Source organism: Hippopotamus amphibius, chromosome 1, assembly GCF_030028045.1.
Source record: "Hippopotamus amphibius kiboko isolate mHipAmp2 chromosome 1, mHipAmp2.hap2, whole genome shotgun sequence".
Classification (NCBI taxonomy): Eukaryota; Metazoa; Chordata; class Mammalia; order Artiodactyla; family Hippopotamidae; genus Hippopotamus; species Hippopotamus amphibius.
In genome coordinates this window covers 96582780-96598655 of record NC_080186.1, presented here as the reverse complement: position 1 = coordinate 96598655, position 15876 = coordinate 96582780, and positions in this window count along the sequence as shown.

The window sequence follows — 15876 nt, the reverse complement described above, 5'->3', positions numbered from 1 at the left end:
ACTCACCTGGTAAACACTGGCGCTCCAGGGTGGACACAGGACTTAAGTTGGCCCAATCAGCCTAAAGAGAAGGATGCAAAGTCTGTGCTTATGAGCGTGATTTCTTTCTCCCATTGGATGATACCCGGAAGCACAGTGCCCATTTCCTCTGGCATCATTGGGGTTGGAGGATTGGGCCTATTGGGGTAGGAAAATCCCAATCTGAGGGTGACAGAGCAGAAAGATGAAAAGAATCTGGATCCTTGATTTGATCACGTGTTAAGCTGCTTTAAGTCAGGACTTTCTATTTCTTATGGCCAAAAGCACCCTGACAAAAGGCTGCCCATCAGGGGCCTTGGCCCCCCGTCCACAGATGGAACCTTCCTCCATGCCAAACAGGTTCAGACTTCTGGGGAAAGACGCATCCTCACTCTAAGCAGCTGGGGCCTCAAGCCCCCTCACACACGGAGCAGGGCTGCTCTCCCCCAGTGGTACCCGCCCCATAGAAGCCGGTGGCCTTCAGGGCGCTGTAGGCTCTGGGTCTTCCCTTACTCACACATGCTAAGAAGAGTAGGCTGGCACACTCTGAAATCAGGACCAGCTCACTTCAATGTTTTATTTGAAAAGCCTCCCATTAGCCTTCAGGCGAGGGAAGGCAGGCTAAGCAGGAAATTTACATCTATCAAACGGGCGATTGATGGGTTGTTAAACAAGGAGGCCGTCAGACTAGGGTGGCTCTGATGCCTTGGTAGCTACATAAGCACCCCAAGCCTAAGTCAGAGTCAATGCACTCAAATCTGAGAAAATGACCCTTAAGGACAACCAATCACAAACAGCCAACCGAGCTTTCCCAAATAAGGCAACCGCTTCAGCGACAGCCAAGCAAATAGGTTCTTCATTTTGCTTCAGTAGCTTCTCTATAAAAGCATGGCCCCAGCTCCTGTCAGGGGCGTGCTCCTAACCGGCTGTGGTTTGGGGCTGCCTGATTCGAATCCATGTACACTCAAATACACTCAAAAGACTTTAATGGGCCTCAGTTTGTTTTTAACATGGAATAGAAACTCTTAATTTAAATGGGAGATATCGGGCATCCAAGCTGACTGTCCCCCTTGACCCGGGAAAGAGGTTCTCATTCAGGCTGCTGAAAGCAAGAATAAAATACAGTATTTAACTCCACTGAATTGGGCGTTCAAGAAATAATTAAAATGGTAAATTTTATGTTAAATATATTTTACCACCAAAAAGAAACAAGAGAAGGAGGGAAAAGAGAAAAGTGAGGGGCTCTGAGGGCAGCAGGGCAGGGAGAGCCTGCTGAAATCCTATATAACCCCCTTAGAAAAGCAGACGTGAAATACTGTCCAGCAGGTCTGTTGATGTGACTTCATTTCCAGGAAGGCCTGGGTGGGGACTGGCTCTGGGGACATTAGGCTGACGGGCTGGGGAAATGGGGAAAGGCCTGGGGCTGAGTCAGTAGCAGCAACCAAAGACAGACCCTTCCAGTAGGCCTCTTTCTCCCACGCGCCAGACCCCACACTGCACCCCACCCCTGCCACCCACCCTGCCATGAACTGGGAGGCCAGAAGGAGCATTCTTTTATTTATTTGTTTGTTTGTTTTTATGGAAGTATAATTGATTTACTATGTTGTGTTAGATTCGGGTATACAGAAAAGTGATTCAGATATATACATATGTTCTTTTTTCATATTCTTTTCCATTATAGTTTTATTACATGCTATTGAATATAGTTCCCTGTGGTATACAGTAGGCCCTTGTTGATTACCTATTTTGTGTAGAGTAGTATCTGTTACTAACCCCAAACTCCTAATTTATCCCTTCCCCCTCTTTCCCTTTAGTAACCGTAAATTTGCTTTCTATGTCGGTGCCTCTATTTCTGTTTTGTAAATAAGTTCATTTGTATCATATTTTAGATTCTACATATAAGTGGCATCATATGATATTTGTCTTTCTCTTTCTGACTGACTTCACTTAATGTGATAATCTCTAGGTCCATCCATGTTGCTGCAAATGGCATTACTCCACTCTTGTTTTTTATGGCTGAGTAGTATTCCATTGTGTGTATATATATATATATATATATATATATATATATATATATATATATACATACATACATATATATATATATACACACACACATCTTCTTTATCCAGGAGGAGCAGTCTATTAGGCAATGACTGTCAGCAGGTGCCATGACAGGAAGGGCAGAGAGGATGGAGAGAACTAAGAAAAATGACAGGCTCAACAAAGCCCTTGACTTGTTTCCAACTCTGACTTGCAGCTTCCTAGCTAGGGCCAGGAGGAGGGGAAGGAAGAAAAGGATGCCCAGGTCCCAGCCATCTGAGTCAGGGGCTCTCTGGTTTTATTCAGATGCTGATGCTTGTGAGGAACAAAAGAAAGAAGGAAGGCACCATCTCCCCTCGCTCAACCCAGCAGCCCAGCCTGGAAGATGCAGGTGTCTAAGGCGATGGGCTCTGGTGTGAGAGTAGCCAGGCTGAGCTCAGGAAGCAGCTCCTCTCTGTCATGGTATTTGGGAGGAGAGAGGAGATGGGGTGAATAATAGTTGTCCTTTTCATCAACTACATCCTTGCTGAGCACAAGGAGGAGGCCCGTAATTCCATATGTCCCCAGATGACTGGCTATCTGCTTTCCCTGCTGCTTCTACAGGCTGAACAGTAGGAGTTTCCCCTAAAAATGAAATTCCACCACAATATAACAAAACCTTAGGGGTGGCTGAGGTCTCTCAGTGCTAGGCAAGTAGTGTCATGGAATTAAGTGTCCTATTTCAGAAAGAACGGAAAATAATTTTTCTGGTTCTGGGAAGGGCCCATATGAGATTTCTAAAGAAAGTGGTAATTTGGAGATACGGCTGAGCGAGGCCAGCAGCTAGGCAAGACTGCTGGGGGGCAAGATCCATCTTCCTGCCCCTGATGGATAGCACCTCCTCAGCGTCTTGATGTGAACGCTGAGCGCACACACACACACACACACACACACCCCAGAGTCACCCACCAGAAGTGCTGCCCATCACCAACATTTTCATTTTCTGACCTGACAAGCCAGGCTTCCTGACAGCTGGTCCAGTATCCAATCCTCCTGGGGGAGCTTCATGTCTGACTGGAGCCTCCGCAATTTGTCCAGAAACATACAGAGTCAGGAGACCAGAAGGACCAGGAGAGACACAGAAAATAGGAGGTGGGATAGGGGACTCCCAGCCTGGTCCCTTATTCATAACAGTATGCATTGAGCTCCTGCTGTGTGTCAGGCACTATCCCCAATAACCCCATGAAGTAGCTATTCTTGTGGGGAGCAGTGTACAGGGTGGTGGAAAGGATGTAAGCTTGGGAATCAGCTCTTAGATCAACTCCTGCTGTCATACACCAGGTAGGGAACCCGGTGGGCGAACAGATGGTCCATTCCAGGAAATGGACAGGCTGTCATCAAAGCACTAGGTCCAGTGGCGGCCAAAAGAACAGGCCTCGTGGAGGAGGGGATGCTGGAGCCGGAGGTTGAGTGGAGTTCCCTCGACAGACGCGGAGGAAAGACACTCCAGCCAGTGTAAGTCCTGTCTGTGAAGGCAGAAGGACAGACGGAGCCCAGTGCCCTTGGCAGCAGCACACAAAGATATGGATTGGGAGTGATGAGCCCAGCAGAGAGACTGGAGCCTGGTCGGCCATGCCGACACAGGCAGATTTCTCCTTGTGGATGATGAAGAGCTATTATATTTGAAGGAATCTTCAGCAAGGACGAGACGGATGAGTCAAGTCAAGTGTGGACATGTTGTGCCAACCAGGAGGCTGTGTTGACAGATGGGGTGAGAGTGGAGAGAGCCCAGCCTAAGGTGGCAAAGGTGGGGCGGGGCCATGGGACACACTTGAGAAGCATGTGGGGGCAAGAATCGGGTGAGATGGAAGGAAGAGGAGCAGATGATGGAGGTTTGGAGAACTGTGCAGGAGTCCATGCAATTCACCAATTCAGGGTGTGCAGGAGAAGGAACATGCATCTGTCAGGGTCCCCACCAGAAATGGGGGGGGACTCAAATTAGGATAGTGCAGGGAGGGTTTTCTCATAAAAGTGTGTGTGGGCTTGGTGTAGGGGAAAGACAAAGCCTAGTGCAGCAACCTGTGGCTGGTAACAGCAGAGGGGAGGAGCTTCCAGGCCAGAAGACAAGGAATAGGACAGTCCCCTGGACCAGAAGGAGAGGGTCCTATACAGAAGTTCTCTTGAGAGGTTCTGTGACCCTTTGGCCAAGGGACAGCCAACCCAGGTGACCTCACTGGGAGCGTGCCAGGGGAATAAACGCTTCGTTTCCTTTTCCTCCTTTCCTCCACTGGTCTGCGGGCCTCACCAGCCAAAGCCAACTGGAGACCAGCCAGCACAGGACTCCATGGATGCCGTTCCCCAGGTCAGCCTCTGGGACTCAAAGCAGAGCAAAGAGCGGGGGCGTGGACTTGGGGAGCAAAGAGCAGCGTCTAGGGGTGCAGCACGCTACCAGAGAGTGAGCCCTGCCTCTGTCGCTCCTCACTGTGTGGCCTTGGCCAAGTCACTGAACCTCTCTGACCCTCACAGAGAGGTTGGGCTTGAATACTTAGGGGTCATCAGTGGAAAGGTTGGCACCTTGGTGTGGCCAACATTTCCTAGAGAATGTGTAGCAGGGGCAGAGGGACCAGGGGACCTGGGGGAGGTTGAGGAAGGACCCCAGGGAAGGAGGCTAGGAAGGAGCCACCGAGAGTGGGCAGTGTCCTCCTCCGGGCTCCTCGGCACTTATCCTTCAACCTCTCTCCCTGGATTTTGTCGTCACTGTTTCCACGTGGCTCCCATCAAAGTGTGAGCACCTTTGTCCCCACCCCCAGCCCACCTAGGCTGACACAGGCTCAGTCCTCGTGGGCTGAGTGACTGAATCAACAACACTGAAGAGCCTGCTTCTGAGAACGGGGGGACTGGTCAGCGGGCTCCAGCAGAGGGGAGAAGACAGCCAGGGGATGGAGGCATGCTCTCAGGCCGAGGAATGACCCCAAGACCTTGCACCCACTCGACGGACACCTACTAGGGATTATGAAAAGGAAGTCAAAATGGAGTTGGTTTTGCTAAGAGAGCTCTGTAAAGTGAAGCCGGGCGGCCACTGAAGAAGTGTGACTTAAGCACGTCCCAGCCTGGGTGGAGTCTGACCCTTTGACCACTCAGTGTCCTGACAGAGACATCCAGAATCTCTGCCAGAAACTCAAGATGCTTATCAGACCCTTACCCTAAAACAACCTGATGGCCTATCCCTGAAGGACAAATATTTCCTTTCTTATGTCAGAAGGCAGCCTCATGGCTTTTACCTTTATAAGCCCCTGATTGCTTCTTTTCCCTGGAACACCTTTTCAGTTTTACCCAAATCTGTGTCTCCCAAACTGCGATTCTTAAGACCCCAAATAAAGTTCATTGTTCTTCACAGCAATATTGGTTATTGTGCGACAGATTACTACGTGACAGGCATTGCACTCGAGACCAGAGGTTCAGTCTCTGTGCTTGGAGAGACAGCCACCAGGATAAGCATGACAGTTCCCCACAACAGAGCCGCCCACGTGGCCTCACTGAGCACAGACAGTTGTTAGTGGGATAGGGTGGGGGGACAGGGGGCGGGGATTAGGCAGGTCGGGAGGTGGGAGAAGTTGAAAAGCATCCTGGGAGTGAGCAGAGCCTGATTTTGGAGGGAGGCGGGAAGGTGCAGGGAATGTGCAGAAATGAACTCAGTTTAGTGTTTAGTTTAATTTTTTTTTTTAATTTAGTTAAAAATTTAGTGCACGAAGAAGTGAGAGACCAGATTGGATGGGTAAGCAGGCAGGAGACCATGAAACACCTGAGTGCCCAAACCTGGACTTTTAATCAAGTTCAAGGCAATGGGGACCCCTGAAGGGTTTTGAGCAGGAGGAGAGCAGAGTCTGGCGTGCTCTGGAGTGGACTGCTGCAGAGCGGACGTTTAGTAAGCAGCACCCAGATGGTCCTTATAATAATAATAACGGTGAAAAGCTTCGAGTGCAGCTTTTGTATTTGCAAATGCCAGCAAGGTCCCAGCCCACCCAGCTGGGAAGCAAAGCCCAGGTCCCTGGTGAGGGCAAAAACATGAAAAAGAAAAAACAAAACAGTTCATGTTCTCACACTAAGAACCCATCCACCTGGAAAAGTTAATATAAGCGCAGGACCCAACACAGCCCTCCTGCCCACTCTGTGCTCTGCTATTACAAACCCAAAAGGCTGTGGTCTGTGAGTTGCCATGAGGAAGGACATGGTTGTTTCCCAGTCCCTGGAAAAGAGTGAGCTCCACAATCCCTCACACAGGATGAGCCATGGAAACACGTAGAAAATAAAAATTCAGCATGGTCTGAACACAGCGATGATGGAGCGGCAGAGCAGACTGTTGCAGGAGCTGCCTGCCTGCGAGGCTGGTCAGGACACAGAGGCAGGGGCTCACTGACAGGAAGCAGGTATTATTTCCAGCCGGTGCTGACTGAACAAGGTGATAAATGGAAGCTGCTATATATTGGGTCATAAATCTGAGCTGGCCAATTTCCCACTGAAATAAGTCAGCTGCATCCTCCTGGAGAGGCCCAGCAGGTCCCTGGCCCAGTTCAGAGACTGCATTACCTTCTTCTTCTCATTAAGGTATAATCCTTCAATTTCTGAAGCTGCAGAGAGTATGTGGGTGATTGTTTTAATATTATTCTTCAACCCATATTCTTCTATGCATTTGAAATATTTCATTAAAATAAATAAAAGCAGTTAAATTAAAAACAAATCTCTGGGTAGCAGATCAGGGACCCTCTTCAGCCGAGGGACATTTGCTACTTCCCCTTTTTTTTTTTCTCACCTAAGATTTAGCGACTGAACATAACTTTTCTTGAGAAAATGTTGAGATCAGCAGGGTATGGAGCAGCACAGTTGAATCCTTTAAAGGGAGGGGGTCTTAGGAAGCACAGCTGGCCAGTGGTCACTACATGCCCCGAGGGCATGGGCCAGCGGCGAGGTACCAGGGACAGAGCTGTGCCCCTTGCCTGCCCTCAGGAAGAAGGAAACCCCAGCCCTGCTTCAAGCTGCCCTGCCTAGAGATGGGAAAATTCCTAGGGCTGGATTAGGAACAGGCAGGAACAGAGGTTGCTTGTGGCAACATAAGAAGAGTCATATTGAGTCTTAAATCAGAAAATGGTAGGAGCAGAAAAATACCCATGGCTCCCCTTGACCCACTTCCTCCATCTACTTCTACCCTTCCCAGCTACCTCCTGCCCTCATTCTTTTTTAATTGAAACATAGTTGATTTACAGTGTTGTATTATTTTCTGATGTACAACAAAATGTATATATATATTCTTTTTCATATTCTTTTCCATTATGGTTTACTACAGGATATTGAATATAGTTTCCTGCTCTATGCAGTAGGACTTTGTTGTTTATTTTACATGGAGTAGTTTGTATCTGTTAGTCCCAAACTCCTAATTTATCCCTCCCCCCTCTTTCCTCTTTGGTAACATAAATTTGTTTTCTATGTGCATCTGTTTCTGTTTCGTAAATAGGTTCAATTTGTATTATATTTTAGATTCCACATATAAATGATATCATGTGATATTTGTCTTTCTTTCTCTGACTTACTTTACTTTGTATAATAATCTCTAGGTCCATCCATGTTGTCTCAAATGACACTATTTCATTCTTTTTTATGGCTGAATAATATTCCACTGTTTATATATCTCACATCTTCTTGATCCATCCATCTGTTGATAGACATTTAGGTTGCTTCCAAGTCCTAGCTGTTATAAATAGTGCTTTATGAACACTGGGGTGCATGTCATCTTTTCAAATTAGAGTTTTCTCCGAATACATGCCCAGGAGTGGGATTGCTGGATGATATGAACTCTTTAGTTTTTTAAGGAACCTCCATACTCTGTCCTCATCCTTATTGGGAAAAACAAACAAAGAAGTCCTGAGGGCTTTCTAAGTATTCTATCCAATGAGAACCTAACATACATTTCCTGCTTATGATTATAAACTAAATCAGGAAAGTCAAAGGATTTAATTCCATAGGCCAATGATGATTGATTATAATGGCTGCCTAGAGAAATGTGTTGAGACTGGGTCTGAAGCCATTTCTGTGGGAGAGAGTGCCAGTGTTGATTGGTGATGTCTGCCATGAGTACAGGATGAGAAACTGTTGGCACACATGCCATGTATTTTCTAATCATGGGATTCTATTCAGAAATAATCCATGTATACTGGATTTATACTGGAAAATATCAATGAGAAAGCAACCAAAGGCTCAGGATCGTGGGAGTTTCAACTCCCAGTAAGAGGCCCCAGTTGTGTTTTTATCTCCGATCACAGAAGCGGATTCTAGCAATGCATTTAGCTTCCTGGTTCAGGTCAACAAGTTAGAATCATAGTTCTTCCTTTGAGAGCTATAGATTGTTGGTGCTGGGAATGGGGTTATGACTCATCAGTGTTTTCCCCATTTCTAGTGGTTCATAAAATAAACTGTTTTTAAGAAGCAAAAACAAACAAGCAAACAAACAGAAAGAACTTTTGGCAGAGAGGGCAGGGCTGAGGCTTGGAAGGGCTGCCCAGGAACCTTGACTCCTGGACTGCCAGCCCTTTCCAGGGAGGTCACCCACCTGGGTGGGCATCCTGGGCAGAGGCTATGTGACACATACACAGGGGCCAAGATGAGTCCTGTAGGCTCAGAGGATTTACCACAAAATGAAATACTCTTCATTTTCCCTCAGTTAGTGGTTCACTTCAGCTTGAGCTGAAAATAAGACCTAGCACATTCAGGTCTCAAGGTCAGCAGTTCCTACCATGTCCATGCAACATCTCTTTGAGAATTGTTTCCCAGAGGCCAACAACTACTTCCCTTCGGGAAACAGGGACTAGAGCGGATGCAAGGGGTCAGCCATCCTAACAGGGCTGGGCATCATTCTCTGCTCTTCTTCCTCTGGTTCCAAATCCACTCCGGCGGGTAGCACACAGCCTAGGAGCATCCTTGTGGGGAAAGCTCTCTCTGACTCTCTCTCTCTGTCTCATAGTATTTGAAAAAGATAACAGGCCCATCCTGAATAGACTTTGATAGATTTACAGACAAAAAGAGTATGTGTCACTTGCAAAGCAAGCCCCTCAGTACAAACCAGCTCAGTCTGCTGGAAAGGGCTCTGTTCCTCTGGGGTGCAGTTCAGAGAGGAGGCATGTGACAGGACACAGAAGCAAACAAAGTTGGCAGAACATGTCTTGGATGAGTTAATGAGCTCAGGATTGAAGATTATTGATGTAGGGAAATGTTAACATTATATGGCTAAGTGGGAAAAGCTGGAAACAAAAAAGAATATACAATGTAATTCCATTATGTGTGTGTGTGTGTGTGTGTGTGTGTGTGTGTGTGTGTGTGTGTGTGAATGCATGGACACACACAAAGAACAAGATAGAAAAGAAAGGAACTAAAATGTTCACATTTTATCTTGGCAAGGAGGAATTGCTAATGACCTTGGGTTTGGTTTATTTGTCTTGGTGGTTCTTCTGTCTTCATGCATTTCTACATTTTCTGTTTTCTACTTGAGCACACGTTCTTTTTGCAATAGAAAATGAAGTAAATGTTACTTTACAATAATTATAAAAGGATGGGGAAGGGAAAAATAAAAAGGAACATAAGTATCGCAATTATTGAGAACTAATAATAATCCTCATTCTGTCCCTTTTTAGCTGGTGTCCTTGAACAAGTTATCTTCCCCGGGCCAGTTTCCTCTCCCTAAATCACCTACACAGTACATGCTTACACAGAGAAGGCAGACCTACTGTTTTTATGGTGGTTGCTTATTGTTCTCAGAGCAAGAGTGCTTAGCAGCCAGCAAAAGATGGTTGTGGTGCTAGGGAGAGATATTTGGTTTCCCCTGCTGAGACCAGGGGTCTAGTGTAGACTTAAGGAAACCTGGTGGATGCCAGGAAATGGTACAGATGGGAGGTGCCCACGCTCACCATTCAAACCCCCTCCAGCACCTCCAACCCAAGCCCAGGGAGTGCCAGCTGCCAGAGACCTTTGGGACCCCAGTCAGAAAGATTCCCATGGCCCCATCCGTGGCCATGACGAATGTGAGCTGACACTCAAGAGTCTGGGACCCAGTTTCCAAACATTTGCTAGCAGACATTTGCTTCCTGAAACACTGTGTAGGTGTTTACTGGGGGAGGGGGGGCAAAGCCGGGCTGAGAGGAGGGATAGATGGATTCACCTGCAAGGTGATGAGGGCCCCAGCCAGGAAAAGTGGCTGGCCCCCGTGGCAGAGGTACGAGGGACACGGGAGATGCCAGGATGGGCCTGAGCATAGCTCCAAAGGCTTTGGGGACGTTGTACACAATGGGAAAGCCCATCCACAGTGGCCCAGCAGCTCCTGCCAAAAGGAGAAGTCCCCACTTCATTCTGCCGTGCAAATCTGGCTCCAAAACACTCGAGTTAATTTCAGCAAGAGCTCCCCAGAGTTCCCAACTGGGCACATAATTTCACCTTTTTAATAGTTCACCGGGAGTCTTCTGTCCTAAGAAAAACAAGAAGAGGAACAGCAAGCATCTGTCAAGAAATTAATTGAAAACAGCAACAAGAGTCTCATGTATATATAATGACTAATTTCTCCTTTCTCAAAGGCAGCCTCGCAGGTCGGGTACTTTCCCTCCGAGGCCTGCTGACCCAGAACCCTGCAGCTGCCAGGAGGAGGCGATCCTGCCTCCAGCAAACTGTAGCTGTTCCCTCTCTAGCAAAGCTACACCTAGCACATCTTTGTACACCTCCCAACCCAGAAGCCAGAGCCACAGACATCACATAACATCAAGGATGGCTCTTCTAAGAAGAGAGGAAAAGATGCCTCTGTGTATTATGTGCACCTGACAAAGGCTCCTGTGTTTGTTCATTATATGTTTCATGTATGTGTTTGCATCCAGTAACTCCTTTCTTGTGCGAATGATGACCAAACTAGGAACCCAGGATTTTAGAGCTGGGAGAAAACCCTGAGATTAGACAGCACCCCCAGTGCCCTGCACAGCACCCAGGACTCGGGGGCAATGCCCTCATTTGATGGGTGAGACTACAGTCATGGTCACAAGACACAGTGAAATGCAGGTGTGCTGCTTCCAAGTGGCTCTATTTCACAGGTCCTTCTTCAGTTCCATTCAACAAACCAGAGCACACAGTGAGGAGGCAAAGTTAAATAAGACAGAGCCCCTGCCCTCAAGGGGCTGGTGGGAAAAGCAAGGATGTAAATGACTGTGATGTTAAAAAATAATAGTAATCATTCAAAACCTGGAAATAAGGCCACAGGAGGACAGTAAGTCCTTCCAACGTCATTTGGTCATTGTTTCACAAGCCCACCCAAGGATTATTTAATTACCTAGGGGAATGTATCTTTGTTTAATGGCTATTTACCATTAATTACTGGCTCAGACTCTGCAAAGTTACATGTTAGCTTGCAGATCATGTCCAGTAAAGATATAATGTCTATCCAATAGAAAGCATAACATCAAAGATTGATTTTTTTAACTGCCCTGTAGGACATTAACCAGTTATGTTTTGTTTTTTCATTGCGGTAAAATACACATCAAATTTTACCATTGTAACCATTTTTAAGTGTACAGTTCAGTGTCATTAACTGTATTCACATTGTTGTGCAACCATCACCATCATCCATCTCCAGACCTCTTTTCATCCTGCAACATTGACACTCTGTACCCATTAAACAATAACTTCCCATTCTCCCCTCCCACCAGCACTGGGCAACTGCAGTCTACTTTCTGTCTCTATCACTTTGACTACTCTGCATATCTCATATTAGTGGAATCCTGCAGTATTTGTCCATGAGACTGGTTTATGTCGCTTAGCATAATGTCCTTAAGTTTCATTCATATTGTAGCATGTGTCAGAGTTTCTTTCCTTTTTTAAGGCTGAATAATATTTCATTGTACATATACACCACATTTCGCTTATCCATGCATCTGTCCATGGACACTTGGGTTGCTTCCACCTCTTGGCTGTTGTGAATAATACTGCTATAAACTTGGGTTTACAAACATTTCTTGAGACTCTGCTTTCAGTTCTTGTGCATATATATCCAGAAGTGGAATTATGGATCATATAATAGCTCTATGTCTAATTTTTTGTGGAACTACCATACAGTTTTCCACAGTAGCTGTCCCGTTTTACATTCCCACCAACAGTGTACAAGGGTTCCAATGTCTCCAGATCCTTCCCAACACTTGCTACTATTTTTTTTTTATTCTAATGGGTATAAGGTTTTGATTTGCATTTCCCTAATGATTAGTGATGTGAAGCATCTTTTCATATGCTTATTGGCCATTTGTATATCTTCTTTGGAGAAATGTCAATTCAAGTCCTAAGCCCATTTTTAAAATCAGGTTGTTTGGTTTTTTTGTTGTTGAGTTGTAGGAGTTCTTTTATATATTCTGGATATTAACCCCTTACCTGATACATGATTTGCAGATGTTTTCTCCCATTTCAAGGACTGTCTTTTCACTTTGTTGATAGTGTGCTTCCATGCACAAAAGTTTTCAATTTTGATATAGTCCATCTATTGTTTTCTTTTGTTTCCTGTGCTTTTGGTGTCACATTCAAGAAATTATTGCCAAATCCAATGTCATGAAGATTTTCCCTTATGTTTTCTTCTAAGACTTTTATAGCTTTAGCTTTTCCATTTGGGTCTTTGATCCACTTTGATTAACTTTTGTATATGGTTCAAGGTAAGAATTCAACTTCATTCTTTTGCACACAGATGTTCAGTTTTCCTTGCACCAGTTGTTAAAAAATGACTGTCTTTTCCCCGTTAAATGCTTTTGGCACACTTGCCAAAAATCATTTGACTGTATATGTGAGAGAAACCACTTTTGTTTTTAACCTAGAAATTTTACTCAATCATTTCCTTTCAAGTGCTTATAAATACCCAGTTCCTCAAAATGCTCTTTGAACCAGCTTTGCAATCTTATTGGTTCCCTCATTCATGAATTACTAAATCTTTGACACCTGCCCATTCCATATTTTATGAGAGCCATGTTGTTAAATGTTTGAACGATATGCTTTGACAGTAACACACAAAGTGCTGTGAGTGTCAGGGTGAAGATCATTTCCAGTTGAGGGATTCAAAAGCCTGCTCATTTCTGAGATCAGCCTTATGATTAATGGGTAGACTTTTGGTAGGTAGACATGGTGGTTTGGGGCGAACACTAAAGACCCCAGAAACAAGTGTTTTCCTTCCTGTTTTCTTCCTTTCTTGTATGTCTTAGACAGCAAAGTCTATTGACCAACACAGATGTGATACTTTTCATGAGAAAGACTTGGGAAAAAAAAAAAAAGCTTCTTGCCTCTTTCATATGTCATTTCTCTTCATGACAGGTCCCTGCTACAGCTCCAGGTCAGTGCCTTCCTCCTAAGCCTCCCTACATCACACACCCTTCCCCTACCTGATGAGAGATTTGAAAGGGCCTGGGCCTTTCAACCCACACTTCAGATTCATCTCCAATTCTGCCTCAGCTAGGGAACCGCATTTCCTGACTGTCTCCATCCCACCACATGGGGCACCCATGAAATATCTTCCTGACAGACTCTAAATGTTACCAGCATCAATTACAGGGATAAACTCCAAAAACAAGCCCAGGACAGAGCAGCCATCTCTGTCAGATCCAAAGTGGTATTAATTAGAAAACTGAACTTCTGGCCACAGAGGATGAAAACTGCCACCCTCAAGTGAACTCGACCTTGGCAGCGAGTCCCCAGCCACGGCTGGCGGCAAAGCCCCTCTCTTTGGGGATCTTTACTCTGCAGGGTGCTTCCGCCCCTGGTCGAATTTAACGCTGAGACTTGAGATCACACCGTTGTGGTCCCCAGGCCTTTCCCACCGGAGCTTCCTAGACCATGGCCGTGATGTTTCCTCAGGCGCTCAGTGGCCACAGCAGCCTGCATGGTGGCTGGACATTGGATGTGCCAGCTTCCGACTTGCTGAGAGACTGTCGCTGACTTCCGCTCTCCTCCATGGGAATCCACGCACAGCGGTAACCCGGAGGAGCCTCAGCAGAGCCTGCACCCTGCGTGCTCCTGAGACCCACGGCCTTGGGCTTGCCCACTCCTCTGCCCCTCCCGGAGCCTCAGCTGTCCAGACGCCCTGACTGAGGCCTCCAGGCATCCCAGCCCGTCAGCCTTAGTTCAGCCTCTACAACTAGTAAAGACACCTTCCCTGTGGGATCATCAGCAGTCGCCAAGGGGCTGACCGAAGAAGGACTGAGTAGAGTGAAGAGAAGCCTCAGTGATCTCAAAGCCGGGCTGCTGGGCTACTTTCTTGGCTGGGTAACCATCGTGTTCTGTGGGTGGTTGAGGACAGGCTCGGGGTCAGCCAGTCTGTTCCTGATTTCACCCTTCACTAGCTCAGCAACCTTGGGCAACTCACTCCACCTCTCTGAGCCTCAGTTTCCACATCTGTAAAATGGTACTCATAATCACACCTCATAAAGCTGCTCGACAGTACATATAAAACCCTTAGTACAGCACCTGGCAATAATCAATCCCCAACAAATTTTAACTGTTTCTTGGGGGTCAGGGGTGGGTTTTGTCCTGTTTGTGTGGTTGTGTGTACTCAAAGAACAGAAGGTCTTAGGGGAAGGACAAGTGGAACAAAGGCCAGAGATTCTGCCACTTGCTTATCTAGACTTTCTCTTTGCTGATCAATATTTCTACCAACTCATAAAGGAGGCTGTCCTACTTTCATATTTGCTTGTTCAGAGAGTGATAAACTGTTATCTCCTGAAAGTAATCCAGCCTGCTTTTAGATGGGCCCTTCTCCACCTTGACAGATGGGATTACACTCACCTCCCTTCCCCTTTGGCAATTGGAAAGATCAATGAGACATTAGTCTCCTTGCCTCTGACTTTCTCCTGGGGGAAATACTGATGGCCCAGAATTAATGTGGCAATTGATTTACTTCTGGTGTCTAAAGGCACAAGACAAGTCCTCCCACTGCTGGGAGGGGAGATGGGGAGACAGCAGCCTCTGGCCACTTTATGGGGCTGGCTCAAAGGCCTGTGTTGTCTAGACTGGTTGAGGAGACAGTTGCAGAGGGACTGATTCACCTGAGATCTACATCCTGGAGATTGGCTGGCCTAGCCTTGGAGTCCCAAAGCCATGGACACTCAAGTTCTACAACCTTGACAAGCTACAGACCTCCCCAGATCTCATTACTTCATCCCTTATGGGATGCTGTGAGATTAACAAAAAATAATGTGTGTGAATAGATGTGCTTTGTAAATATTACTTTTTCACCTGTAAGTACAAGAGTAAATGCAACGTTCTTGAGTGAGAAACCAACCAAGTTTACAGATGTTAAAACTGAGCCCTAGAGAGATGAAATCCGTATTAGTCAGGTAAGTTAGGGAGACTGTCCACCGCCTTCACTGCTGTTGACACTGATTGCTCCCCAGTTTCTACTGGTTCCTTGAGAGCTGGAATAATGGACAGAGGAAGGGTTGGAGAGGATCACTTTCCCATGAGATTTCCAAAGGGGATTCCCCCTCCAACAGAACAGACATTTGTTGGACATCTTCTGTGTCCCGTATGCTTTCCTAGAGACCGTGGAGGGTGGAGGGCAAAGACAGTGCACTCAGGTTCCGAAAAGCCCTTGACCCTGAGGGTTTGGTGATTCTCTTTTCACCCTCCTGCCCTCTCTCTCTTCTCCCTCCCAAAAGCAGCTCTGCCTGCCCCACTGTTTTCTCCTTAGAATCTGGCCCCAGTCTCCACGCAGGTTGTTACTGGTAGTGATGATTGGTCTGAAAAGTTTCTCTTATCCAAAATAAAAGTTGGGTTTGTTTGTTTGTTTTT